Consider the following 27,047-nt stretch of genomic DNA (forward strand, 5'->3'; position numbering starts at 1 on the left):
GATGTGTATAAGTTTGACTTGTGTTGTTGTGATATTTGGTTATATGTTATTTGAAAGTTAATGTAAGTTCTGTTATGCTGATCACTTGCTTTGCATCCATCTAACTACTTTCTGTAACCTGGCACCAACACCTCACACACTCATCTCCACAAACTTAACACATACATTTGATCTCAGCCACATGGTCTCACCACTCCAGGGGCCTTTTGTCTTCATAGTGGCCAGCCGCCATTTTGAATCTCAGTCACTCACTCACTTATTCTCTCTCTCTCTCACACACACACACAAACCAAACACACACACCTGTATATAGTATGTACACCTTTGTTAGTTTGTGTGTTTATACTTTTATTGTTCTCATAATAAATGTTTTTTCTTCAATACACGTCTTGTTTAATGTTGCATAAGTGTGAATTTTGCCAACCTCTCCACTGTCAAGAACTCCATATCCTTCAACTATGCTAGCTATTGATGTGGTAATCTTGGTTATAGTTATTTATAGAGCCACAGAGGAGGGATCCCTCTCCCAGGACGGACAGACGTGCAATGGAGGTCACGTGTAAAGAACAATGCAACAGAAACATATTGTACAATTACAATGAAAGACAATGATTACAGTAACAATGGTTAGCAGTGGTGGTAATATATAACAATGCTACAATAATAAACAAGTTAATATTAATGTCATAGAATGATGACTAATAATAACAAGAGTGGATGTCAGGCAGGGCCATGGCAGTAGTGGCAACCACGATCGATGACCCAGAGCAGCCATGATCCATGAGAACCTGCTGGACGAGAGAGCACAGAAACTCAGTGAGAGAAGTTTAGTTAGTAACATTCATTAATGAAAAATTTTTTTTTGCAAAAAAGTCATAGTATGTTTTTCAAAATTTTACAAAGAGTCATAGGTTAGTATGTCGTTCAAAATTTTACAAAAAAGTCATAGGTTAGTATGTCGTTCAAAATTTTACCAAAAAAAGTCATAGGTTAGTATGTCGTTCAAAATTGCACAAAAAAGTCATAGGTTAGTATGTCGTTCAAAATTGCATGAAAAGTCATAGGTTAGTATGTCGTTCAAAATTGCACAAAAAAGTCATAGGTTAGTATGTCGTTCAAAATTGCACGAAAAGTCATAGGTTAGTATGTCGTTCAAAATTGCACAAAAAGTCATTGGTTAGTATGTCGTTGAAATTTTAGCCAAAAAAGTCATAGGTTAGTATGTCGTTCCAAATTTTAGCCAAAAAAGTCATAGGTTAGTATGTCGTTCAAAATTGCACAAAAAAGTCATAGGTTAGTATGTCGTTCAAAATTGCACAAAAAAGTCATAGGTTAGTATGTCGTTCAAAATTGCACAAAAAGTCATAGGTTAGTATGTCGTTCAAATTTTAGCCAAAAAAGTCATAGGTTAGTATGTCGTTCCAAATTGCACAAAAAAGTCATAGGTTAGTATGTCGTTCAAAATTGCACAAAAAGTCATAGGTTAGTATGTCGTTCAAAATTGCACGAAAAGTCATAGGTTAGTATGTCGTTCAAAATTGCACAAAAAGTCATTGGTTAGTATGTCGTTCAAATTTTAGCCAAAAAAGTCATAGGTTAGTATGTCGTTCAAAATTGCACAAAAAGTCATTGGTTAGTATGTCGTTCCAAATTTTAGCCAAAAAAGTCATAGGTTAGTATGTCGTTCAAAATTGCACAAAAAAGTCATAGGTTAGTATGTCGTTCAAAATTGTACAAAAAAGTCATAGGTTAGTATGTCGTTCAAAATTGCACAAAAAGTCATAGGTTAGTATGTCGTTCAAATTTTAGCCAAAAAAGTCATAGGTTAGTATGTCGTTCCAAATTGCACAAAAAAGTCATAGGTTAGTATGTCGTTCAAAATTGCACAAAAAGTCATAGGTTAGTATGTCGTTCCAAATTGCACAAAAAAGTCATAGGTTAGTATGTCGTTCAAAATTGCATGAAAAAGTCATAGGTTAGTATGTTGTTCCAAATTTTACAAAAAAGTCATAGGTTAGTATGTCGTTCCAAATTTTAGCCAAAAAAGTCATAGGTTAGTATGTCGTTCAAAATTGCACAAAAAAGTCATAGGTTAGTATGTCGTTCAAAATTGCACAAAAAGTCATTGGTTAGTATGTCGTTCCAAATTTTAGCCAAAAAAGTCATAGGTTAGTATGTCGTTCAAAATTGCACAAAAAAGTCATAGGTTAGTATGTCGTTCAAAATTGTACAAAAAAGTCATAGGTTAGTATGTCGTTCAAAATTGCACAAAAAGTCATAGGTTAGTATGTCGTTCAAATTTTAGCCAAAAAAGTCATAGGTTAGTATGTCGTTCCAAATTTCACAAAAAAGTCATAGGTTAGTATGTCGTTCCAAATTTTACAAAAAAAAGTCATAGGTTAGTATGTCGTTCAAAATTGCACAAAAAGTCATAGGTTAGTATGTCGTTCAAAATTGCACGAAAAGTCATAGGTTAGTATGTCGTTCAAAATTGCACAAAAAGTCATTGGTTAGTATGTCGTTCAAATTTTAGCCAAAAAAGTCATAGGTTAGTATGTCGTTCAAAATTGCACAAAAAAGTCATAGGTTAGTATGTCGTTCAAAATTGCACAAAAAAGTCATAGGTTAGTATGTCGTTCAAAATTGCACAAAAAAGTCATAGGTTAGTATGTCGTTCAAAATTGCACAAAAAGTCATAGGTTAGTATGTCGTTCAAATTTTAGCCAAAAAAGTCATAGGTTAGTATGTCGTTCCAAATTGCACAAAAAAGTCATAGGTTAGTATGTCGTTCAAAATTGCACAAAAAGTCATAGGTTAGTATGTCGTTCAAAATTGCACGAAAAGTCATAGGTTAGTATGTCGTTCAAAATTGCACGAAAAGTCATAGGTTAGTATGTCGTTCCAAATTTTACAAAAAAAAGTCATAGGTTAGTATGTCGTTCAAAATTGCATGAAAAAGTCATAGGTTAGTATGTCGTTCAAAATTGCACAAAAAAGTCATAGGTTAGTATGTCGTTCAAAATTTTCCCCAAAAAAAGTCATAGGTTAGTATGTCGTTCAAAATTGCACAAAAAAGTCATAGGTTAGTATGTCGTTCAAAATTGTACAAAAAAGTCATAGGTTAGTATGTCATTCAAAATTGTACAAAAAAGTCATAGGTTAGTATGTCGTTCAAAATTGCACAAAAAAGTCATAGGTTAGTATGTCTTTCAAAATTGTACAAAAAAGTCATAGGTTAGTATGTCGTTCAAAATTGCACAAAAAGTCATAGGTTAGTATGTCGTTCCAAATTGCACAAAAAAGTCATAGGCTATTATGTCGTTCAAAATTGCACAAAAAGTCATAGGTTAGTATGTCGTTCAAAATTTTACCACAAAAAGTCATAGGTTAGTATGTCGTTCAAATTTTAGCCAAAAAAGTCATAGGTTAGTATGTCGTTTCAAATTTTACAAAAAAAGTCATAGGTTAGTATGTCGTTCAAAATTGCACAAAAAGTCATAGGTTAGTATGTCGTTCAAAATTGTACAAAAAAGTCATAGGTTAGTATGTCGTTCAAATTTTAGCCAAAAAAGTCATAGGTTAGTATGTCGTTCAAATTTTAGCCAAAAAAGTCATAGGTTAGTATGTCGTTCCAAATTGCACAAAAAAGTCATAGGTTAGTATGTCGTTCAAAATTGCACAAAAAGTCATAGGTTAGTATGTCGTTCCAAATTGCACAAAAAAGTCATAGGTTAGTATGTCGTTCAAAATTGCATGAAAAGTCATAGGTTAGTATGTCGTTCAAAATTGCACGAAAAGTCATAGGTTAGTATGTCGTTCCAAATTTTACAAAAAAAAGTCATAGGTTAGTATGTCGTTCAAAATTGCACAAAAAGTCATTGGTTAGTATGTCGTTCAAAATTTTAGCCAAAAAAGTCATAGGTTAGTATGTCGTTCAAAATTGCACAAAAAAGTCATAGGTTAGTATGTCATTCAAAATTGCACAAAAAAGTCATAGGTTAGTATGTCGTTCAAAATTGTACAAAAAAGTCATAGGTTAGTATGTCGTTCAAAATTGCACAAAAAGTCATAGGTTAGTATGTCGTTCAAATTTTAGCCAAAAAAGTCATAGGTTAGTATGTCGTTCCAAATTGCACAAAAAAGTCATAGGTTAGTATGTCGTTCAAAATTGCACAAAAAGTCATAGGTTAGTATGTCGTTCCAAATTGCACAAAAAAGTCATAGGTTAGTATGTCGTTCAAAATTGCACAAAAAGTCATAGGTTAGTATGTCGTTCAAAATTGCACGAAAAGTCATATGTTAGTATGTCGTTCCAAATTTTACAAAAAAAAGTCATAGGTTAGTATGTCGTTCAAAATTGCATGAAAAAGTCATAGGTTAGTATGTTGTTCCAAATTTTACAAAAAAGTCATAGGTTAGTATGTCGTTCCAAATTTTAGCCAAAAAAGTCATAGGTTAGTATGTCGTTCAAAATTGCACAAAAAAGTCATAGGTTAGTATGTCGTTCAAAATTGTACAAAAAAGTCATAGGTTAGTATGTCGTTCAAAATTGCACAAAAAGTCATAGGTTAGTATGACGTTCAAATTTTAGCCAAAAAAGTCATAGGTTAGTATGTCGTTCCAAATTTCACAAAAAAGTCATAGGTTAGTATGTCGTTCCAAATTTTACAAAAAAAAGTCATAGGTTAGTATGTCGTTCAAAATTGCACAAAAAGTCATAGGTTAGTATGTCGTTCAAAATTGCACGAAAAGTCATAGGTTAGTATGTCGTTCAAAATTGCACAAAAAGTCATTGGTTAGTATGTCGTTCAAATTTTAGCCAAAAAAGTCATAGGTTAGTATGTCGTTCAAAATTGCACAAAAAAGTCATAGGTTAGTATGTCGTTCAAAATTGCACAAAAAGTCATAGGTTAGTATGTCGTTCAAATTTTAGCCAAAAAAGTCATAGGTTAGTATGTCGTTCCAAATTGCACAAAAAAGTCATAGGTTAGTATGTCGTTCAAAATTGCACAAAAAGTCATAGGTTAGTATGTCGTTCAAAATTGCACGAAAAGTCATAGGTTAGTATGTCGTTCCAAATTTTACAAAAAAAAGTCATAGGTTAGTATGTCGTTCAAAATTGCATGAAAAAGTCATAGGTTAGTATGTCGTTCAAAATTGCACAAAAAAGTCATAGGTTAGTATGTCGTTCAAAATTTTCCCCAAAAAAAGTCATAGGTTAGTATGTCGTTCAAAATTGCACAAAAAAGTCATAGGTTAGTATGTCGTTCAAAATTGTACAAAAAAGTCATAGGTTAGTATGTCATTCAAAATTGTACAAAAAAGTCATAGGTTAGTATGTCGTTCAAAATTGCACAAAAAAGTCATAGGTTAGTATGTCTTTCAAAATTGCACAAAAAGTCATAGGTTAGTATGTCGTTCAAATTTTAGCCAAAAAAGTCATAGGTTAGTATGTTGTTCAAAATTGCACAAAAAAGTCATAGGTTAGTATCTCGTTCCAAATTTTACAAAAAAGTCATAGGTTCGTATGTCGTTCCAAATTTCACAAAAAAGTCATAGGTTAGTATGTCGTTCAAAATTGCACAAAAAGTCATAGGTTAGTATGTCGTTCAAATTTTACCCAAAAAAGTCATAGGTTAGTATGTCGTTCAAAATTTTACAAAAAAAAGTCATAGGTTAGTATGTCGTTCAAAATTGCACAAAAAGTCATAGGTTAGTATGTCGTTCCAAATTTTACAAAAAAGTCATAGGTTAGTATGTCGTTCCAAATTTTAGCCAAAAAAGTCATAGGTTAGTATGTCGTTCAAAATTGCACAAAAAAGTCATAGGTTAGTATGTCGTTCAAAATTGCACAAAAAGTCATTGGTTAGTATGTCGTTCCAAATTTTAGCCAAAAAAGTCATAGGTTAGTATGTCGTTCAAAATTGCACAAAAAAGTCATAGGTTAGTATGTCGTTCAAAATTGTACAAAAAAGTCATAGGTTAGTATGTCGTTCAAAATTGCACAAAAAGTCATAGGTTAGTATGTCGTTCAAATTTTAGCCAAAAAAGTCATAGGTTAGTATGTCGTTCCAAATTTCACAAAAAAGTCATAGGTTAGTATGTCGTTCCAAATTTTACAAAAAAAAGTCATAGGTTAGTATGTCGTTCAAAATTGCACAAAAAGTCATAGGTTAGTATGTCGTTCAAAATTGCACGAAAAGTCATAGGTTAGTATGTCGTTCAAAATTGCACAAAAAGTCATTGGTTAGTATGTCGTTCAAATTTTAGCCAAAAAAGTCATAGGTTAGTATGTCGTTCAAAATTGCACAAAAAAGTCATAGGTTAGTATGTCGTTCAAAATTGCACAAAAAAGTCATAGGTTAGTATGTCGTTCAAAATTGCACAAAAAAGTCATAGGTTAGTATGTCGTTCAAAATTGCACAAAAAGTCATAGGTTAGTATGTCGTTCAAATTTTAGCCAAAAAAGTCATAGGTTAGTATGTCGTTCCAAATTGCACAAAAAAGTCATAGGTTAGTATGTCGTTCAAAATTGCACAAAAAGTCATAGGTTAGTATGTCGTTCAAAATTGCACGAAAAGTCATAGGTTAGTATGTCGTTCAAAATTGCACGAAAAGTCATAGGTTAGTATGTCGTTCCAAATTTTACAAAAAAAAGTCATAGGTTAGTATGTCGTTCAAAATTGCATGAAAAAGTCATAGGTTAGTATGTCGTTCAAAATTGCACAAAAAAGTCATAGGTTAGTATGTCGTTCAAAATTTTCCCCAAAAAAAGTCATAGGTTAGTATGTCGTTCAAAATTGCACAAAAAAGTCATAGGTTAGTATGTCGTTCAAAATTGTACAAAAAAGTCATAGGTTAGTATGTCATTCAAAATTGTACAAAAAAGTCATAGGTTAGTATGTCGTTCAAAATTGCACAAAAAAGTCATAGGTTAGTATGTCTTTCAAAATTGTACAAAAAAGTCATAGGTTAGTATGTCGTTCAAAATTGCACAAAAAGTCATAGGTTAGTATGTCGTTCCAAATTGCACAAAAAAGTCATAGGTTAGTATGTCGTTCAAATTTTAGCCAAAAAAGTCATAGGTTAGTATGTCGTTTCAAATTTTACAAAAAAAGTCATAGGTTAGTATGTCGTTCAAAATTGCACAAAAAGTCATAGGTTAGTATGTCGTTCAAAATTGTACAAAAAAGTCATAGGTTAGTATGTCGTTCAAATTTTAGCCAAAAAAGTCATAGGTTAGTATGTCGTTCAAATTTTAGCCAAAAAAGTCATAGGTTAGTATGTCGTTCCAAATTGCACAAAAAAGTCATAGGTTAGTATGTCGTTCAAAATTGCACAAAAAGTCATAGGTTAGTATGTCGTTCAAAATTGCACGAAAAGTCATAGGTTAGTATGTCGTTCAAAATTGCACGAAAAGTCATAGGTTAGTATGTCGTTCCAAATTTTACAAAAAAAAGTCATAGGTTAGTATGTCGTTCAAAATTGCACAAAAAGTCATTGGTTAGTATGTCGTTCAAAATTGCACAAAAAGTCATAGGTTAGTATGTCGTTCAAATTTTAGCCAAAAAAGTCATAGGTTAGTATGTCGTTCCAAATTGCACAAAAAAGTCATAGGTTAGTATGTCGTTCAAAATTGCACAAAAAGTCATAGGTTAGTATGTCGTTCCAAATTGCACAAAAAAGTCATAGGTTAGTATGTCGTTCAAAATTGCACAAAAAGTCATAGGTTAGTATGTCGTTCAAAATTGCACGAAAAGTCATATGTTAGTATGTCGTTCCAAATTTTACAAAAAAAAGTCATAGGTTAGTATGTCGTTCAAAATTGCATGAAAAAGTCATAGGTTAGTATGTTGTTCCAAATTTTACAAAAAAGTCATAGGTTAGTATGTCGTTCCAAATTTTAGCCAAAAAAGTCATAGGTTAGTATGTCGTTCAAAATTGCACAAAAAAGTCATAGGTTAGTATGTCGTTCAAAATTGTACAAAAAAGTCATAGGTTAGTATGTCGTTCAAAATTGCACAAAAAGTCATAGGTTAGTATGACGTTCAAATTTTAGCCAAAAAAGTCATAGGTTAGTATGTCGTTCCAAATTTCACAAAAAAGTCATAGGTTAGTATGTCGTTCCAAATTTTACAAAAAAAAGTCATAGGTTAGTATGTCGTTCAAAATTGCACAAAAAGTCATAGGTTAGTATGTCGTTCAAAATTGCACGAAAAGTCATAGGTTAGTATGTCGTTCAAAATTGCACAAAAAGTCATTGGTTAGTATGTCGTTCAAATTTTAGCCAAAAAAGTCATAGGTTAGTATGTCGTTCAAAATTGCACAAAAAAGTCATAGGTTAGTATGTCGTTCAAAATTGCACAAAAAAGTCATAGGTTAGTATGTCGTTCAAAATTGCACAAAAAGTCATAGGTTAGTATGTCGTTCAAATTTTAGCCAAAAAAGTCATAGGTTAGTATGTCGTTCCAAATTGCACAAAAAAGTCATAGGTTAGTATGTCGTTCAAAATTGCACAAAAAGTCATAGGTTAGTATGTCGTTCAAAATTGCACGAAAAGTCATAGGTTAGTATGTCGTTCCAAATTTTACAAAAAAAAGTCATAGGTTAGTATGTCGTTCAAAATTGCATGAAAAAGTCATAGGTTAGTATGTCGTTCAAAATTGCACAAAAAAGTCATAGGTTAGTATGTCGTTCAAAATTTTCCCCAAAAAAAGTCATAGGTTAGTATGTCGTTCAAAATTGCACAAAAAAGTCATAGGTTAGTATGTCGTTCAAAATTGCACAAAAAAGTCATAGGTTAGTATGTCGTTCAAAATTGTACAAAAAAGTCATAGGTTAGTATGTCATTCAAAATTGTACAAAAAAGTCATAGGTTAGTATGTCTTTCAAAATTGCACAAAAAGTCATAGGTTAGTATGTCGTTCAAATTTTAGCCAAAAAAGTCATAGGTTAGTATGTTGTTCAAAATTGCACAAAAAAGTCATAGGTTAGTATCTCGTTCCAAATTTTACAAAAAAGTCATAGGTTCGTATGTCGTTCCAAATTTCACAAAAAAGTCATAGGTTAGTATGTCGTTCAAAATTGCACAAAAAGTCATAGGTTAGTATGTCGTTCAAATTTTACCCAAAAAAGTCATAGGTTAGTATGTCGTTCAAAATTTTACAAAAAAAAGTCATAGGTTAGTATGTCGTTCAAAATTGCACAAAAAGTCATAGGTTAGTATGTCGTTCCAAATTGCACAAAAAAGTCATAGGTTAGTATGTCGTTCAAAATTGCACGAAAAGTCATAAGTTAGTATGTCGTTCCAAATTTTACAAAAAAAAGTCATAGGTTAGTATGTCGTTCAAAATTGCATGAAAAAGTCATAGGTTAGTATGTCGTTCCAAATTTTACAAAAAAGTCATAGGTTAGTATGTCGTTCAAAATTGCACAAAAAGTCATAGGTTAGTATGTCGTTCAAAATTGTACAAAAAAGTCATAGGTTAGTATGTCGTTCAAAATTGCACAAAAAAGTCATAGGTTAGTATGTCGTTCCAAATTTTACAAAAAAGTCATAGGTTAGTATGTCGTTCCAAATTTTACAAAAAAGTCATAGGTTAGTATGTCGTTCAAAATTGCACAAAAAGTCATAGGTTAGTATGTCGTTCAAATTTTAGCCAAAAAAGTCATAGGTTAGTATGTCGTTCCAAATTTTACAAAAAAGTCATAGGTTAGTATGTCGTTCAAAATTGCACAAAAAGTCATAGGTTAGTATGTCGTTCAAATTTTAGCCAAAAAAGTCATAGGTTAGTATGTCGTTCCAAATTTTAGCCAAAAAAGTCATAGGTTAGTATGTCGTTCAAAATTGCACAAAAAAGTCATAGGTTAGTATGTCGTTCAAAATTGCACAAAAAGTCATAGGTTAGTATGTCGTTCAAATTTTAGCCAAAAAAGTCATAGGTTAGTATGTCGTTCCAAATTTCACAAAAAAGTCATAGGTTAGTATGTCGTTCCAAATTTTACAAAAAAAAGTCATAGGTTAGTATGTCGTTCAAAATTGCACGAAAAGTCATAGGTTAGTATGTCGTTCCAAATTTTAGCCAAAAAAGTCATAGGTTAGTATGTCGTTCCAAATTTTAGCCAAAAAAGTCATAGGTTAGTATGTCGTTCAAAATTGCACAAAAAAGTCATAGGTTAGTATGTCGTTCAAAATTGTACAAAAAAGTCATAGGTTAGTATGTCGTTCAAAATTGTACAAAAAAGTCATAGGTTAGTATGTCGTTCAAATTTTAGCCAAAAAAGTCATAGGTTAGTATGTCGTTCAAAATTGCACAAAAAAGTCATAGGTTAGTATGTCGTTCCAAATTTTACAAAAAAGTCATAGGTTAGTATGTCGTTCAAAATTGCACAAAAAAGTCATAGGTTAGTATGTCTTTCAAAATTGCACAAAAAGTCATAGGTTAGTATGTCGTTCAAATTTTAGCCAAAAAAGTCATAGGTTAGTATGTCGTTCAAAATTGCACAAAAAAGTCATAGGTTAGTATGTCGTTCCAAATTTTACAAAAAAGTCATAGGTTAGTATGTCGTTCCAAATTTCACAAAAAAGTCATAGGTTAGTATGTCGTTCAAAATTGCACAAAAAGTCATAGGTTAGTATGTCGTTCAAATTTTAGCCAAAAAAGTCATAGGTTAGTATGTCGTTCCAAATTTTAGCCAAAAAAGTCATAGGTTAGTATGTCGTTCAAAATTGCACAAAAAAGTCATAGGTTAGTATGTCGTTCAAAATTGCACAAAAAAGTCATAGGTTAGTATGTCGTTCAAAATTGCATGAAAAAGTCATAGGTTAGTATGTCGTTCAAAATTGCACAAAAAGTCATAGGTTAGTATGTCGTTCAAATTTTACAAAAAAAAGTCATAGGTTAGTATGTCGTTCCAAATTTTACAAAAAAAAGTCATAGGTTAGTATGTCGTTCAAAATTGCACAAAAAGTCATAGGTTAGTATGTCGTTCAAAATTGCACAAAAAGTCATAGGTTAGTATGTCGTTCAAATTTTAGCCAAAAAAGTCATAGGTTAGTATGTCGTTCAAAATTGCACAAAAAAGTCATAGGTTAGTATGTCGTTCCAAATTGTACAAAAAAGTCATAGGTTAGTATGTCGTTCAAATTTTAGCCAAAAAAGTCATAGGTTAGTATGTCGTTCAAATTTTAGCCAAAAAAGTCATAGGTTAGTATGTCGTTCCAAATTTCACAAAAAAGTCATAGGTTAGTATGTCGTTCAAAATTGCACAAAAAGTAATAGGTTAGTATGTCGTTCAAAATTGCACAAAAAAGTCATAGGTTAGTATGTCGTTCCAAATTGTACAAAAAAGTCATAGGTTAGTATGTCGTTCCAAATTTTAGCCAAAAAAGTCATAGGTTAGTATGTCGTTCAAAATTGCACAAAAAAGTCATAGGTTAGTATGTCGTTCAAAATTTTCCCCAAAAAAAGTCATAGGTTAGTATGTCGTTCCAAATTTCACAAAAAAGTCATAGGTTAGTATGTCGTTCAAAATTTTACAAAAAAGGTCATAGGTTAGTATGTCGTTCAAAATTTTACAAAAAAGGTCATGGGTTAGTATGGCGTTCCAAATTTTACAAAAAAATGTCATAGGTTAGTATGTCGTTCCAAATTTTACAAAAAAAAGTCATAGGTTAGTATGTCGTTCAAAATTGCACAAAAAAGTCATAGGTTAGTATGTCGTTCCAAATTTACAAAAAAAAGTCATAGGTTAGTATGTCGTTCGAAATTTTACCCAAAAAAGTCATAGGTTAGTATGTCGTTCAAAATTGCACAAAAAGTCATAGGTTAGTATGTCGTTCAAAATTGCACAAAAAAGTCATAGGTTAGTATGTCGTTCAAAATTGTACAAAAAAGTCATAGGTTAGTATGTCGTTCCAAATTTTAGCCAAAAAAGTCATAGGTTAGTATGTCGTTCCAAATTCACAAAAAAGTCATAGGTTAGTATGTCGTTCAAAATTTTACAAAAAAAAGTCATAGGTTAGTATGTCGTTCAAAATTGCACAAAAAGTCATAGGTTAGTATGTCGTTCAAAATTGCACGAAAAGTCATAGGTTAGTATGTCGTTCCAAATTTTACAAAAAAAAGTCATAGGTTAGTATGTCGTTCAAAATTGCACGAAAAAGTCATAGGTTAGTATGTCGTTCAAAATTGCACAAAAAAGTCATAGGTTAGTATGTCGTTCCAAATTTTACAAAAAAGTCATAGGTTAGTATGTCGTTCAAAATTGCACAAAAAGTCATAGGTTAGTATGTCGTTCAAATTTTCCCCAAAAAAAGTCATAGGTTAGTATGTCGTTCCAAATTTCACAAAAAAGTCATAGGTTAGTATGTCGTTCAAAATTTTACAAAAAAGGTCATAGGTTAGTATGTCGTTCAAAATTTTACAAAAAAGGTCATGGGTTAGTATGGCGTTCCAAATTTTACAAAAAAATGTCATAGGTTAGTATGTCGTTCCAAATTTTACAAAAAAAAGTCATAGGTTAGTATGTCGTTCAAAATTGCACAAAAAAGTCATAGGTTAGTATGTCGTTCCAAATTTACAAAAAAAAGTCATAGGTTAGTATGTCGTTCGAAATTTTACCCAAAAAAGTCATAGGTTAGTATGTCGTTCAAAATTGCACAAAAAGTCATAGGTTAGTATGTCGTTCAAATTTTAGCCAAAAAAGTCATAGGTTAGTATGTCGTTCCAAATTTCACAAAAAAGTCATAGGTTAGTATGTCGTTCCAAATTTTACAAAAAAAAGTCATAGGTTAGTATGTCGTTCAAAATTGCACAAAAAGTCATAGGTTAGTATGTCGTTCAAAATTGCACGAAAAGTCATAGGTTAGTATGTCGTTCAAAATTGCACAAAAAGTCATTGGTTAGTATGTCGTTCAAATTTTAGCCAAAAAAGTCATAGGTTAGTATGTCGTTCAAAATTGCACAAAAAAGTCATAGGTTAGTATGTCGTTCAAAATTGCACAAAAAAGTCATAGGTTAGTATGTCGTTCAAAATTGCACAAAAAAGTCATAGGTTAGTATGTCGTTCAAAATTGCACAAAAAGTCATAGGTTAGTATGTCGTTCAAATTTTAGCCAAAAAAGTCATAGGTTAGTATGTCGTTCCAAATTGCACAAAAAAGTCATAGGTTAGTATGTCGTTCAAAATTGCACAAAAAGTCATAGGTTAGTATGTCGTTCAAAATTGCACGAAAAGTCATAGGTTAGTATGTCGTTCAAAATTGCACGAAAAGTCATAGGTTAGTATGTCGTTCCAAATTTTACAAAAAAAAGTCATAGGTTAGTATGTCGTTCAAAATTGCATGAAAAAGTCATAGGTTAGTATGTCGTTCAAAATTGCACAAAAAAGTCATAGGTTAGTATGTCGTTCAAAATTTTCCCCAAAAAAAGTCATAGGTTAGTATGTCGTTCAAAATTGCACAAAAAAGTCATAGGTTAGTATGTCGTTCAAAATTGTACAAAAAAGTCATAGGTTAGTATGTCGTTCAAAATTGCACAAAAAGTCATAGGTTAGTATGTCGTTCCAAATTGCACAAAAAAGTCATAGGTTAGTATGTCGTTCAAAATTTTACCACAAAAAGTCATAGGTTAGTATGTCGTTCAAATTTTAGCCAAAAAAGTCATAGGTTAGTATGTCGTTTCAAATTTTACAAAAAAAGTCATAGGTTAGTATGTCGTTCAAAATTGCACAAAAAGTCATAGGTTAGTATGTCGTTCAAAATTGTACAAAAAAGTCATAGGTTAGTATGTCGTTCAAATTTTAGCCAAAAAAGTCATAGGTTAGTATGTCGTTCAAATTTTAGCCAAAAAAGTCATAGGTTAGTATGTCGTTCCAAATTGCACAAAAAAGTCATAGGTTAGTATGTCGTTCAAAATTGCACAAAAAGTCATAGGTTAGTATGTCGTTCAAAATTGCACGAAAAGTCATAGGTTAGTATGTCGTTCAAAATTGCACGAAAAGTCATAGGTTAGTATGTCGTTCCAAATTTTACAAAAAAAAGTCATAGGTTAGTATGTCGTTCAAAATTGCACAAAAAGTCATTGGTTAGTATGTCGTTCAAAATTGCACAAAAAGTCATAGGTTAGTATGTCGTTCAAATTTTAGCCAAAAAAGTCATAGGTTAGTATGTCGTTCCAAATTGCACAAAAAAGTCATAGGTTAGTATGTCGTTCAAAATTGCACAAAAAGTCATAGGTTAGTATGTCGTTCCAAATTGCACAAAAAAGTCATAGGTTAGTATGTCGTTCAAAATTGCACAAAAAGTCATAGGTTAGTATGTCGTTCAAAATTGCACGAAAAGTCATATGTTAGTATGTCGTTCCAAATTTTACAAAAAAAAGTCATAGGTTAGTATGTCGTTCAAAATTGCATGAAAAAGTCATAGGTTAGTATGTTGTTCCAAATTTTACAAAAAAGTCATAGGTTAGTATGTCGTTCCAAATTTTAGCCAAAAAAGTCATAGGTTAGTATGTCGTTCAAAATTGCACAAAAAAGTCATAGGTTAGTATGTCGTTCAAAATTGTACAAAAAAGTCATAGGTTAGTATGTCGTTCAAAATTGCACAAAAAGTCATAGGTTAGTATGACGTTCAAATTTTAGCCAAAAAAGTCATAGGTTAGTATGTCGTTCCAAATTTCACAAAAAAGTCATAGGTTAGTATGTCGTTCCAAATTTTACAAAAAAAAGTCATAGGTTAGTATGTCGTTCAAAATTGCACAAAAAGTCATAGGTTAGTATGTCGTTCAAAATTGCACGAAAAGTCATAGGTTAGTATGTCGTTCAAAATTGCACAAAAAGTCATTGGTTAGTATGTCGTTCAAATTTTAGCCAAAAAAGTCATAGGTTAGTATGTCGTTCAAAATTGCACAAAAAAGTCATAGGTTAGTATGTCGTTCAAAATTGCACAAAAAAGTCATAGGTTAGTATGTCGTTCAAAATTGCACAAAAAGTCATAGGTTAGTATGTCGTTCAAATTTTAGCCAAAAAAGTCATAGGTTAGTATGTCGTTCCAAATTGCACAAAAAAGTCATAGGTTAGTATGTCGTTCAAAATTGCACAAAAAGTCATAGGTTAGTATGTCGTTCAAAATTGCACGAAAAGTCATAGGTTAGTATGTCGTTCCAAATTTTACAAAAAAAAGTCATAGGTTAGTATGTCGTTCAAAATTGCATGAAAAAGTCATAGGTTAGTATGTCGTTCAAAATTGCACAAAAAAGTCATAGGTTAGTATGTCGTTCAAAATTTTCCCCAAAAAAAGTCATAGGTTAGTATGTCGTTCAAAATTGCACAAAAAAGTCATAGGTTAGTATGTCGTTCAAAATTGCACAAAAAAGTCATAGGTTAGTATGTCGTTCAAAATTGTACAAAAAAGTCATAGGTTAGTATGTCATTCAAAATTGTACAAAAAAGTCATAGGTTAGTATGTCGTTCAAAATTGCACAAAAAAGTCATAGGTTAGTATGTCTTTCAAAATTGCACAAAAAGTCATAGGTTAGTATGTCGTTCAAATTTTAGCCAAAAAAGTCATAGGTTAGTATGTTGTTCAAAATTGCACAAAAAAGTCATAGGTTAGTATCTCGTTCCAAATTTTACAAAAAAGTCATAGGTTCGTATGTCGTTCCAAATTTCACAAAAAAGTCATAGGTTAGTATGTCGTTCAAAATTGCACAAAAAGTCATAGGTTAGTATGTCGTTCAAATTTTACCCAAAAAAGTCATAGGTTAGTATGTCGTTCAAAATTTTACAAAAAAAAGTCATAGGTTAGTATGTCGTTCAAAATTGCACAAAAAGTCATAGGTTAGTATGTCGTTCCAAATTGCACAAAAAAGTCATAGGTTAGTATGTCGTTCAAAATTGCACGAAAAGTCATAAGTTAGTATGTCGTTCCAAATTTTACAAAAAAAAGTCATAGGTTAGTATGTCGTTCAAAATTGCATGAAAAAGTCATAGGTTAGTATGTCGTTCCAAATTTTACAAAAAAGTCATAGGTTAGTATGTCGTTCAAAATTGCACAAAAAGTCATAGGTTAGTATGTCGTTCAAAATTGTACAAAAAAGTCATAGGTTAGTATGTCGTTCAAAATTGCACAAAAAAGTCATAGGTTAGTATGTCGTTCCAAATTTTACAAAAAAGTCATAGGTTAGTATGTCGTTCCAAATTTTACAAAAAAGTCATAGGTTAGTATGTCGTTCAAAATTGCACAAAAAGTCATAGGTTAGTATGTCGTTCAAATTTTAGCCAAAAAAGTCATAGGTTAGTATGTCGTTCCAAATTTTACAAAAAAGTCATAGGTTAGTATGTCGTTCAAAATTGCACAAAAAGTCATAGGTTAGTATGTCGTTCAAATTTTAGCCAAAAAAGTCATAGGTTAGTATGTCGTTCCAAATTTTAGCCAAAAAAGTCATAGGTTAGTATGTCGTTCAAAATTGCACAAAAAAGTCATAGGTTAGTATGTCGTTCAAAATTGCACAAAAAGTCATAGGTTAGTATGTCGTTCAAATTTTAGCCAAAAAAGTCATAGGTTAGTATGTCGTTCCAAATTTCACAAAAAAGTCATAGGTTAGTATGTCGTTCCAAATTTTACAAAAAAAAGTCATAGGTTAGTATGTCGTTCAAAATTGCACGAAAAGTCATAGGTTAGTATGTCGTTCCAAATTTTAGCCAAAAAAGTCATAGGTTAGTATGTCGTTCCAAATTTTAGCCAAAAAAGTCATAGGTTAGTATGTCGTTCAAAATTGCACAAAAAAGTCATAGGTTAGTATGTCGTTCAAAATTGTACAAAAAAGTCATAGGTTAGTATGTCGTTCAAAATTGTACAAAAAAGTCATAGGTTAGTATGTCGTTCAAATTTTAGCCAAAAAAGTCATAGGTTAGTATGTCGTTCAAAATTGCACAAAAAAGTCATAGGTTAGTATGTCGTTCCAAATTTTACAAAAAAGTCATAGGTTAGTATGTCGTTCAAAATTGCACAAAAAAGTCATAGGTTAGTATGTCTTTCAAAATTGCACAAAAAGTCATAGGTTAGTATGTCGTTCAAATTTTAGCCAAAAAAGTCATAGGTTAGTATGTCGTTCAAAATTGCACAAAAAAGTCATAGGTTAGTATGTCGTTCCAAATTTTACAAAAAAGTCATAGGTTAGTATGTCGTTCCAAATTTCACAAAAAAGTCATAGGTTAGTATGTCGTTCAAAATTGCACAAAAAGTCATAGGTTAGTATGTCGTTCAAATTTTAGCCAAAAAAGTCATAGGTTAGTATGTCGTTCCAAATTTTAGCCAAAAAAGTCATAGGTTAGTATGTCGTTCAAAATTGCACAAAAAAGTCATAGGTTAGTATGTCGTTCAAAATTGCACAAAAAAGTCATAGGTTAGTATGTCGTTCAAAATTGCATGAAAAAGTCATAGGTTAGTATGTCGTTCAAAATTGCACAAAAAGTCATAGGTTAGTATGTCGTTCAAATTTTACAAAAAAAAGTCATAGGTTAGTATGTCGTTCCAAATTTTACAAAAAAAAGTCATAGGTTAGTATGTCGTTCAAAATTGCACAAAAAGTCATAGGTTAGTATGTCGTTCAAAATTGCACAAAAAGTCATAGGTTAGTATGTCGTTCAAATTTTAGCCAAAAAAGTCATAGGTTAGTATGTCGTTCAAAATTGCACAAAAAAGTCATAGGTTAGTATGTCGTTCCAAATTGTACAAAAAAGTCATAGGTTAGTATGTCGTTCAAATTTTAGCCAAAAAAGTCATAGGTTAGTATGTCGTTCAAATTTTAGCCAAAAAAGTCATAGGTTAGTATGTCGTTCCAAATTTCACAAAAAAGTCATAGGTTAGTATGTCGTTCAAAATTGCACAAAAAGTAATAGGTTAGTATGTCGTTCAAAATTGCACAAAAAAGTCATAGGTTAGTATGTCGTTCCAAATTGTACAAAAAAGTCATAGGTTAGTATGTCGTTCCAAATTTTAGCCAAAAAAGTCATAGGTTAGTATGTCGTTCAAAATTGCACAAAAAAGTCATAGGTTAGTATGTCGTTCAAAATTTTCCCCAAAAAAAGTCATAGGTTAGTATGTCGTTCCAAATTTCACAAAAAAGTCATAGGTTAGTATGTCGTTCAAAATTTTACAAAAAAGGTCATAGGTTAGTATGTCGTTCAAAATTTTACAAAAAAGGTCATGGGTTAGTATGGCGTTCCAAATTTTACAAAAAAATGTCATAGGTTAGTATGTCGTTCCAAATTTTACAAAAAAAAGTCATAGGTTAGTATGTCGTTCAAAATTGCACAAAAAAGTCATAGGTTAGTATGTCGTTCCAAATTTACAAAAAAAAGTCATAGGTTAGTATGTCGTTCGAAATTTTACCCAAAAAAGTCATAGGTTAGTATGTCGTTCAAAATTGCACAAAAAGTCATAGGTTAGTATGTCGTTCAAAATTGCACAAAAAAGTCATAGGTTAGTATGTCGTTCAAAATTGTACAAAAAAGTCATAGGTTAGTATGTCGTTCCAAATTTTAGCCAAAAAAGTCATAGGTTAGTATGTCGTTCCAAATTCACAAAAAAGTCATAGGTTAGTATGTCGTTCAAAATTTTACAAAAAAAAGTCATAGGTTAGTATGTCGTTCAAAATTGCACAAAAAGTCATAGGTTAGTATGTCGTTCAAAATTGCACGAAAAGTCATAGGTTAGTATGTCGTTCCAAATTTTACAAAAAAAAGTCATAGGTTAGTATGTCGTTCAAAATTGCACGAAAAAGTCATAGGTTAGTATGTCGTTCAAAATTGCACAAAAAAGTCATAGGTTAGTATGTCGTTCCAAATTTTACAAAAAAGTCATAGGTTAGTATGTCGTTCAAAATTGCACAAAAAGTCATAGGTTAGTATGTCGTTCAAATTTTCCCCAAAAAAAGTCATAGGTTAGTATGTCGTTCCAAATTTCACAAAAAAGTCATAGGTTAGTATGTCGTTCAAAATTTTACAAAAAAGGTCATAGGTTAGTATGTCGTTCAAAATTTTACAAAAAAGGTCATGGGTTAGTATGGCGTTCCAAATTTTACAAAAAAATGTCATAGGTTAGTATGTCGTTCCAAATTTTACAAAAAAAAGTCATAGGTTAGTATGTCGTTCAAAATTGCACAAAAAAGTCATAGGTTAGTATGTCGTTCCAAATTTACAAAAAAAAGTCATAGGTTAGTATGTCGTTCGAAATTTTACCCAAAAAAGTCATAGGTTAGTATGTCGTTCAAAATTGCACAAAAAGTCATAGGTTAGTATGTCGTTCAAAATTGCACAAAAAAGTCATAGGTTAGTATGTCGTTCAAAATTGTACAAAAAAGTCATAGGTTAGTATGTCGTTCCAAATTTTAGCCAAAAAAGTCATAGGTTAGTATGTCGTTCCAAATTCACAAAAAAGTCATAGGTTAGTATGTCGTTCAAAATTTTACAAAAAAAAGTCATAGGTTAGTATGTCGTTCAAAATTGCACAAAAAGTCATAGGTTAGTATGTCGTTCAAAATTGCACGAAAAGTCATAGGTTAGTATGTCGTTCCAAATTTTACAAAAAAAAGTCATAGGTTAGTATGTCGTTCAAAATTGCACGAAAAAGTCATAGGTTAGTATGTCGTTCAAAATTGCACAAAAAAGTCATAGGTTAGTATGTCGTTCCAAATTTTACAAAAAAGTCATAGGTTAGTATGTCGTTCAAAATTGCACAAAAAGTCATAGGTTAGTATGTCGTTCAAATTTTAGCCAAAAAAGTCATAGGTTAGTATGTCGTTCAAAATTGCACAAAAAAGTCATAGGTTAGTATGTCGTTCCAAATTTTACAAAAAAGTCATAGGTTAGTATGTCGTTCAAAATTGTACAAAAAAGTCATAGGTTAGTATGTCGTTCCAAATTTTAGCCAAAAAAGTCATAGGTTAGTATGTCGTTCAAAATTGCACAAAAAAGTCATAGGTTAGTATGTCGTTCCAAATTTTACAAAAAAGTCATAGGTTAGTATGTCGTTCAAAATAGTACAAAAAAGTCATAGGTTAGTATGTCGTTCCAAATTTTAGCCAAAAAAGTCATAGGTTAGTATGTCGTTCAAAATTGCACAAAAAAGTCATAGGTTAGTATGTCGTTCAAAATTGCACAAAAAGTCATAGGTTAGTATGTCGTTCAAATTTTACAAAAAAAAGTCATAGGTTAGTATGTCGTTCCAAATTTTACAAAAAAAAGTCATAGGTTAGTATGTCGTTCAAAATTGCACAAAAAAGTCATAGGTTAGTATGTCGTTCCAAATTGTACAAAAAAGTCATAGGTTAGTATGTCGTTCAAATTTTAGCCAAAAAAGTCATAGGTTAGTATGTCGTTCAAATTTTAGCCAAAAAAGTCATAGGTTAGTATGTCGTTCCAAATTTCACAAAAAAGTCATAGGTTAGTATGTCGTTCAAAATTGCACAAAAAGTCATAGGTTAGTATGTCGTTCAAATTTTAGCCAAAAAAGTCATAGGTTAGTATGTCGTTCAAAATTGCACAAAAAAGTCATAGGTTAGTATGTCGTTCCAAATTGTACAAAAAAGTCATAGGTTAGTATGTCGTTCCAAATTTTAGCCAAAAAAGTCATAGGTTAGTATGTCGTTCAAAATTGCACAAAAAAGTCATAGGTTAGTATGTCGTTCAAAATTTTCCCCAAAAAAAGTCATAGGTTAGTATGTCGTTCCAAATTTCACAAAAAAGTCATAGGTTAGTATGTCGTTCAAAATTTTACAAAAAAGGTCATAGGTTAGTATGTCGTTCAAAATTTTACAAAAAAGGTCATGGGTTAGTATGGCGTTCCAAATTTTACAAAAAAATGTCATAGGTTAGTATGTCGTTCCAAATTTTACAAAAAAAAGTCATAGGTTAGTATGTCGTTCAAAATTGCACAAAAAAGTCATAGGTTAGTATGTCGTTCCAAATTTACAAAAAAAAGTCATAGGTTAGTATGTCGTTCGAAATTTTACCCAAAAAAGTCATAGGTTAGTATGTCGTTCAAAATTGCACAAAAAGTCATAGGTTAGTATGTCGTTCAAAATTGCACAAAAAAGTCATAGGTTAGTATGTCGTTCAAAATTGTACAAAAAAGTCATAGGTTAGTATGTCGTTCCAAATTTTAGCCAAAAAAGTCATAGGTTAGTATGTCGTTCCAAATTCACAAAAAAGTCATAGGTTAGTATGTCGTTCAAAATTTTACAAAAAAAAGTCATAGGTTAGTATGTCGTTCAAAATTGCACAAAAAGTCATAGGTTAGTATGTCGTTCAAAATTGCACGAAAAGTCATAGGTTAGTATGTCGTTCCAAATTTTACAAAAAAAAGTCATAGGTTAGTATGTCGTTCAAAATTGCACGAAAAAGTCATAGGTTAGTATGTCGTTCAAAATTGCACAAAAAAGTCATAGGTTAGTATGTCGTTCCAAATTTTACAAAAAAGTCATAGGTTAGTATGTCGTTCAAAATTGCACAAAAAAGTCATAGGTTAGTATGTCGTTCAAAATTTTACAAAAAAGGTCATAGGTTAGTATGTCGTTCAAAATTTTACAAAAAAGGTCATGGGTTAGTATGGCGTTCCAAATTTTACAAAAAAATGTCATAGGTTAGTATGTCGTTCCAAATTTTACAAAAAAAAGTCATAGGTTAGTATGTCGTTCAAAATTGCACAAAAAAGTCATAGGTTAGTATGTCGTTCCAAATTTACAAAAAAAAGTCATAGGTTAGTATGTCGTTCGAAATTTTACCCAAAAAAGTCATAGGTTAGTATGTCGTTCAAAATTGCACAAAAAGTCATAGGTTAGTATGTCGTTCAAAATTGCACAAAAAAGTCATAGGTTAGTATGTCGTTCAAAATTGTACAAAAAAGTCATAGGTTAGTATGTCGTTCCAAATTTTAGCCAAAAAAGTCATAGGTTAGTATGTCGTTCCAAATTCACAAAAAAGTCATAGGTTAGTATGTCGTTCAAAATTTTACAAAAAAAAGTCATAGGTTAGTATGTCGTTCAAAATTGCACAAAAAGTCATAGGTTAGTATGTCGTTCAAAATTGCACGAAAAGTCATAGGTTAGTATGTCGTTCCAAATTTTACAAAAAAAAGTCATAGGTTAGTATGTCGTTCAAAATTGCACGAAAAAGTCATAGGTTAGTATGTCGTTCAAAATTGCACAAAAAAGTCATAGGTTAGTATGTCGTTCCAAATTTTACAAAAAAGTCATAGGTTAGTATGTCGTTCAAAATTGCACAAAAAGTCATAGGTTAGTATGTCGTTCAAATTTTAGCCAAAAAAGTCATAGGTTAGTATGTCGTTCAAAATTGCACAAAAAAGTCATAGGTTAGTATGTCGTTCCAAATTTTACAAAAAAGTCATAGGTTAGTATGTCGTTCAAAATTGTACAAAAAAGTCATAGGTTAGTATGTCGTTCCAAATTTTAGCCAAAAAAGTCATAGGTTAGTATGTCGTTCAAAATTGCACAAAAAAGTCATAGGTTAGTATGTCGTTCCAAATTTTACAAAAAAGTCATAGGTTAGTATGTCGTTCAAAATAGTACAAAAAAGTCATAGGTTAGTATGTCGTTCCAAATTTTAGCCAAAAAAGTCATAGGTTAGTATGTCGTTCAAAATTGCACAAAAAAGTCATAGGTTAGTATGTCGTTCCAAATTTTAGCCAAAAAAGTCATAGGTTAGTATGTCGTTCCAAATTTCACAAAAAAGTCATAGGTTAGTATGTCGTTCAAAATTTTACAAAAAAGGTCATAGGTTAGTATGGCGTTCCAAATTTTACAAAAAAAAGTCATAGGTTAGTATGTCATTCCAAATTTTAGCCAAAAAAGTCATAGGTTAGTATGTCGTTCAAAATTGCACAAAAAAGTCATAGGTTAGTATGTCGTTCCAAATTTTCCCCAAAAAAAGTCATAGGTTAGTATGTCGTTCGAAATTTCACAAAAAAGTCATAGGTTAGTATGTCGTTCAAAATTTTACAAAAAAGGTCATAGGTTAGTATGGCGTTCCAAATTTTACAAAAAAAAGTCATAGGTTAGTGTCGTTCCAAATTTTACAAAAAAAAGTCATAGGTTAGTATGTCGTTCAAAATTGCACAAAAAGTCATAGGTTAGTATGTCGTTCAAATTTTAGCCAAAAAAGTCATAGGTTAGTATGTCGTTCCAAATTTTAGCCAAAAAAGTCATAGGTTAGTATGTCGTTCAAAATTGCACAAAAAAGTCATAGGTTAGTATGTCGTTCAAAATTGTACAAAAAAGTCATAGGTTAGTATGTCGTTCCAAATTTCACAAAAAAAAGTCATAGGTTAGTATGTCGTTCAAAATTTCACAAAAAAGTCATAGGTTAGTATGTCGTTCCAAATTTTACAAAAAAGTCATAGGTTAGTATGTCGTTCAAAATTGCACAAAAAAGTCATAGGTTAGTATGTCGTTCAAAATTTTACAAAAAAAGTCATAGGTTAGTATGTCGTTCCAAATTTTACAAAAAAAAGTCATAGGTTAGTATGTCGTTCCAAATTTTACAAAAAAAATCATAGGTTAGTATGTCGTTCAAAATTGCACAAAAAGTCATAGGTTAGTATGTCGTTCAAATTTTAGCCAAAAAAGTCATAGGTTAGTATGTCGTTCAAAATTGCACAAAAAGTCATAGGTTAGTATGTCGTTCAAATTTTAGCCAAAAAAGTCATAGGTTAGTATGTCGTTCCAAATTTTACAAAAAAGTCATAGGTTAGTATGTCGTTCCAAATTTCACAAAAAAGTCATAGGTTAGTATGTCGTTCAAAATTTTACAAAAAAAAGTCATAGGTTAGTATGTCGTTCCAAATTGCACAAAAAAGTCATAGGCTATTATGTTGTTCAAAATTGCACAAAAAGTCATAGGTTAGTATGTCGTTCGAAATTTTACCCAAAAAAGTCATAGGTTAGTATGTCGTTCCAAATTTCACAAAAAAGTCATAGGTTAGTATGTCGTTCCAAATTTTACAAAAAAAAGTCATAGGTTAGTATGTCGTTCCAAATTTTACAAAAAAAAGTCATAGGTTAGTATGTCGTTCGAAATTGCACAAAAAAGTCATAGGTTAGTATGTCGTTCGAAATTTTACCCAAAAAAGTCATAGGTTAGTATGTCGTTCCAAATTGCACAAAAAAGTCATAGGTTAGTATGTCGTTCCAAATTGCACAAAAAAGTCATAGGCTATTATGTCGTTCAAAATTTTACCACAAAAAGTCATAGGTTAGTATGTCGTTTCAAATTGCACAAAAAAGTCATAGGCTAATATGTCGTTCAAAATTGCACAAAAAGTCATAGGTTAGTATGTCGTTCCAAATTGCACAAAAAAGTCATAGGTTAGTATGTCGTTCAAAATTGCACAAAAAGTCATAGGTTAGTATGTCGTTCCAAATTTTACAAAAAGTCATAGGTTAGTATGTCGTTCCAAATTTTACAAAAAAGTCATAGGTTAGTATGTCATTCCAAATTTTACAAAAAAGTCATAGGTTATTATGTCGTTCAAAATTGCACGAAAAGTCATAGGTTAGTATGTCGTTCAAAATTGCACAAAAAAGTCATAGGTTAGTATGTCGTTCCAAATTTTACAAAAAAAAGTCATAGGTTAGTATGTCGTTCGAAATTTTACCCAAAAAAGTCATAGGTTAGTATGTCGTTCGAAATTTTACCCAAAGAAGTCATAGGTTAGTATGTCGTTCCAAATTGCACAAAAAGTCATAGGTTAGTATGTCGTTCAAAATTGCACGAAAAGTCATAGGTTAGTATGTCGTTCAAATTTTACAAAAAAAAGTCATAGGTTAGTATGTCGTTCGAAATTTTACCCAAAAAAGTCATAGGTTAGTATGTCGTTCGAAATTTTACCCAAAGAAGTCATAGGTTAGTATGTCGTTCCAAATTGCACAAAAAGTCATAGGTTAGTATGTCGTTCAAAATTGCACGAAAAGTCATAGGTTAGTATGTCGTTCAAATTTTACAAAAAAAAGTCATAGGTTAGTATGTCGTTCCAAATTTTAGCCAAAAAAGTCATAGGTTAGTATGTCGTTCAAAATTGCACAAAAAAGTCATAGGTTAGTATGTCGTTCCAAATTTTACAAAAAAGTCATAGGTTAGTATGTCGTTCAAAATAGTACAAAAAAGTCATAGGTTAGTATGTCGTTCCAAATTTTAGCCAAAAAAGTCATAGGTTAGTATGTCGTTCCAAATTTTCCCCAAAAAAAGTCATAGGTTAGTATGTCGTTCCAAATTTCACAAAAAAGTCATAGGTTAGTATGTCGTTCAAAATTTTACAAAAAAGGTCATAGGTTAGTATGGCGTTCCAAATTTTACAAAAAAAAGTCATAGGTTAGTATGTCGTTCCAAATTTTACAAAAAAAAGTCATAGGTTAGTATGTCGTTCCAAATTGCACAAAAAAGTCATAGGTTAGTATGTCGTTCAAAATTTACAAAAAAAAGTCATAGGTTAGTATGTCGTTCGAAATTTTACCCAAAAAAGTCATAGGTTAGTATGTCGTTCAAAATTGCACAAAAAAGTCATAGGTTAGTATGTCGTTCAAAATTGCACAAAAAAGTCATAGGTTAGTATGTCGTTCAAAATTTTCCCCAAAAAAAGTCATAGGTTAGTATGTTGTTCCAAATTTCACAAAAAAGTCATAGGTTAGTTTGTCGTTCAAAATTTTACAAAAAAAGTCATAGGTTAGTATGTCGTTCAAAATTGCACGAAAAGTCATAGGTTAGTATGTCGTTCAAATTTTAGCCAAAAAAGTCATAGGTTAGTATGTCGTTCAAAATTGCACAAAAAAGTCATAGGTTAGTATGTCGTTCCAAATTTTACAAAAAAGTCATAGGTTAGTATGGCGTTCAAAATTGCACAAAAAGTCATAGGTTAGTATGTCGTTCAAAATTGCACGAAAAGTCATAGGTTAGTATGTCGTTCAAAATTGCATGAAAAAGTCATAGGTTAGTATGTCGTTCCAAATTTTACAAAAAAAAGTCATAGGTTAGTATGTCGTTCAAAATTGTACAAAAAAGTCATAGGTAAGTATGTCGTTCAAAATTTTAGCCAAAAAAGTCATAGGTTAGTATGTCGTTCAAAATTGCACAAAAAAGTCATAGGTTAGTATGTCGTTCAAAATTGTACAAAAAAGTCATAGGTTAGTATGTCGTTCAAAATTGCACAAAAAGTCATAGGTTAGTATGTCGTTCCAAATTTCACAAAAAAGTCATAGGTTAGTATGTCGTTCAAAATTTTCCCCAAAAAAGTCATAGGTTAGTATGTCGTTCCAAATTTTACAAAAAAAAGTCATAGGTTAGTATGTCGTTCCAAATTTTACAAAAAAAAGTCTTAGGTTAGTATGTCGTTCCAAATTGCACAAAAAAGTCATAGGTTATTATGTCGTTCAAAATTGCACGAAAAGTCATAGGTTAGTATGTCGTTCAAAATTGCACAAAAAAGTCATAGGTTAGTATGTCGTTCCAAATTGCACAAAAAGTCATAGGTTAGTATGTCGTTCAAAATTGCACAAAAAAGTCATAGGTTAGTATGTCGTTCAAAATTGCACGAAAAGTCATAGGTTAGTATGTCGTTCAAATTTTACAAAAAAAAGTCATAGGTTAGTATGTCGTTCAAATTTTACAAAAAAAAGTCATAGGTTAGTATGTCGTTCGAAATTTTACCCAAAAAAGTCATAGGTTAGTATGTCGTTCGAAATTTTACCCAAAGAAGTCATAGGTTAGTATGTCGTTCCAAATTGCACAAAAAGTCATAGGTTAGTATGTCGTTCAAAATTGCACGAAAAGTCATAGGTTAGTATGTCGTTCAAAATTTTACCACAAAAAGTCATAGGTTAGTATGTCGTTTCAAATTTTACAAAAAAAGTCATAGGTTAGTATGTCTTTCAAAATTTTTCCACAAAAAGTCATAGGTTAGTATGTCGTTCCAAATTTACAAAAAAAGTCATAGGTTAGTATGTCGTTCAAAATTGCACGAAAAGTCATAGGTTA

The 27,047-nt window shown here is 31.3% G+C and overlaps 1 long non-coding RNA gene across 1 annotated transcript in view; it reads right to left on the reverse strand.

Moving 5' to 3' along the window:
* Positions 1 to 329: 329 nt before the first annotated feature.
* LOC138406811 (uncharacterized) overlaps positions 330 to 27,047 on the reverse strand; it is a 30,009-nt gene continuing 3,291 nt past the window's right edge. Inside the window, exon 4 of the long non-coding RNA XR_011240207.1 lies at positions 330 to 788. This is a non-coding gene — a long non-coding RNA (uncharacterized lncRNA). The remainder of the gene's footprint in view (positions 789 to 27,047) is intronic.

Source organism: Paralichthys olivaceus, chromosome 23 (genome assembly GCF_024713975.1).
Source record: "Paralichthys olivaceus isolate ysfri-2021 chromosome 23, ASM2471397v2, whole genome shotgun sequence".
Taxonomy (NCBI): Eukaryota; Metazoa; Chordata; class Actinopteri; order Pleuronectiformes; family Paralichthyidae; genus Paralichthys; species Paralichthys olivaceus.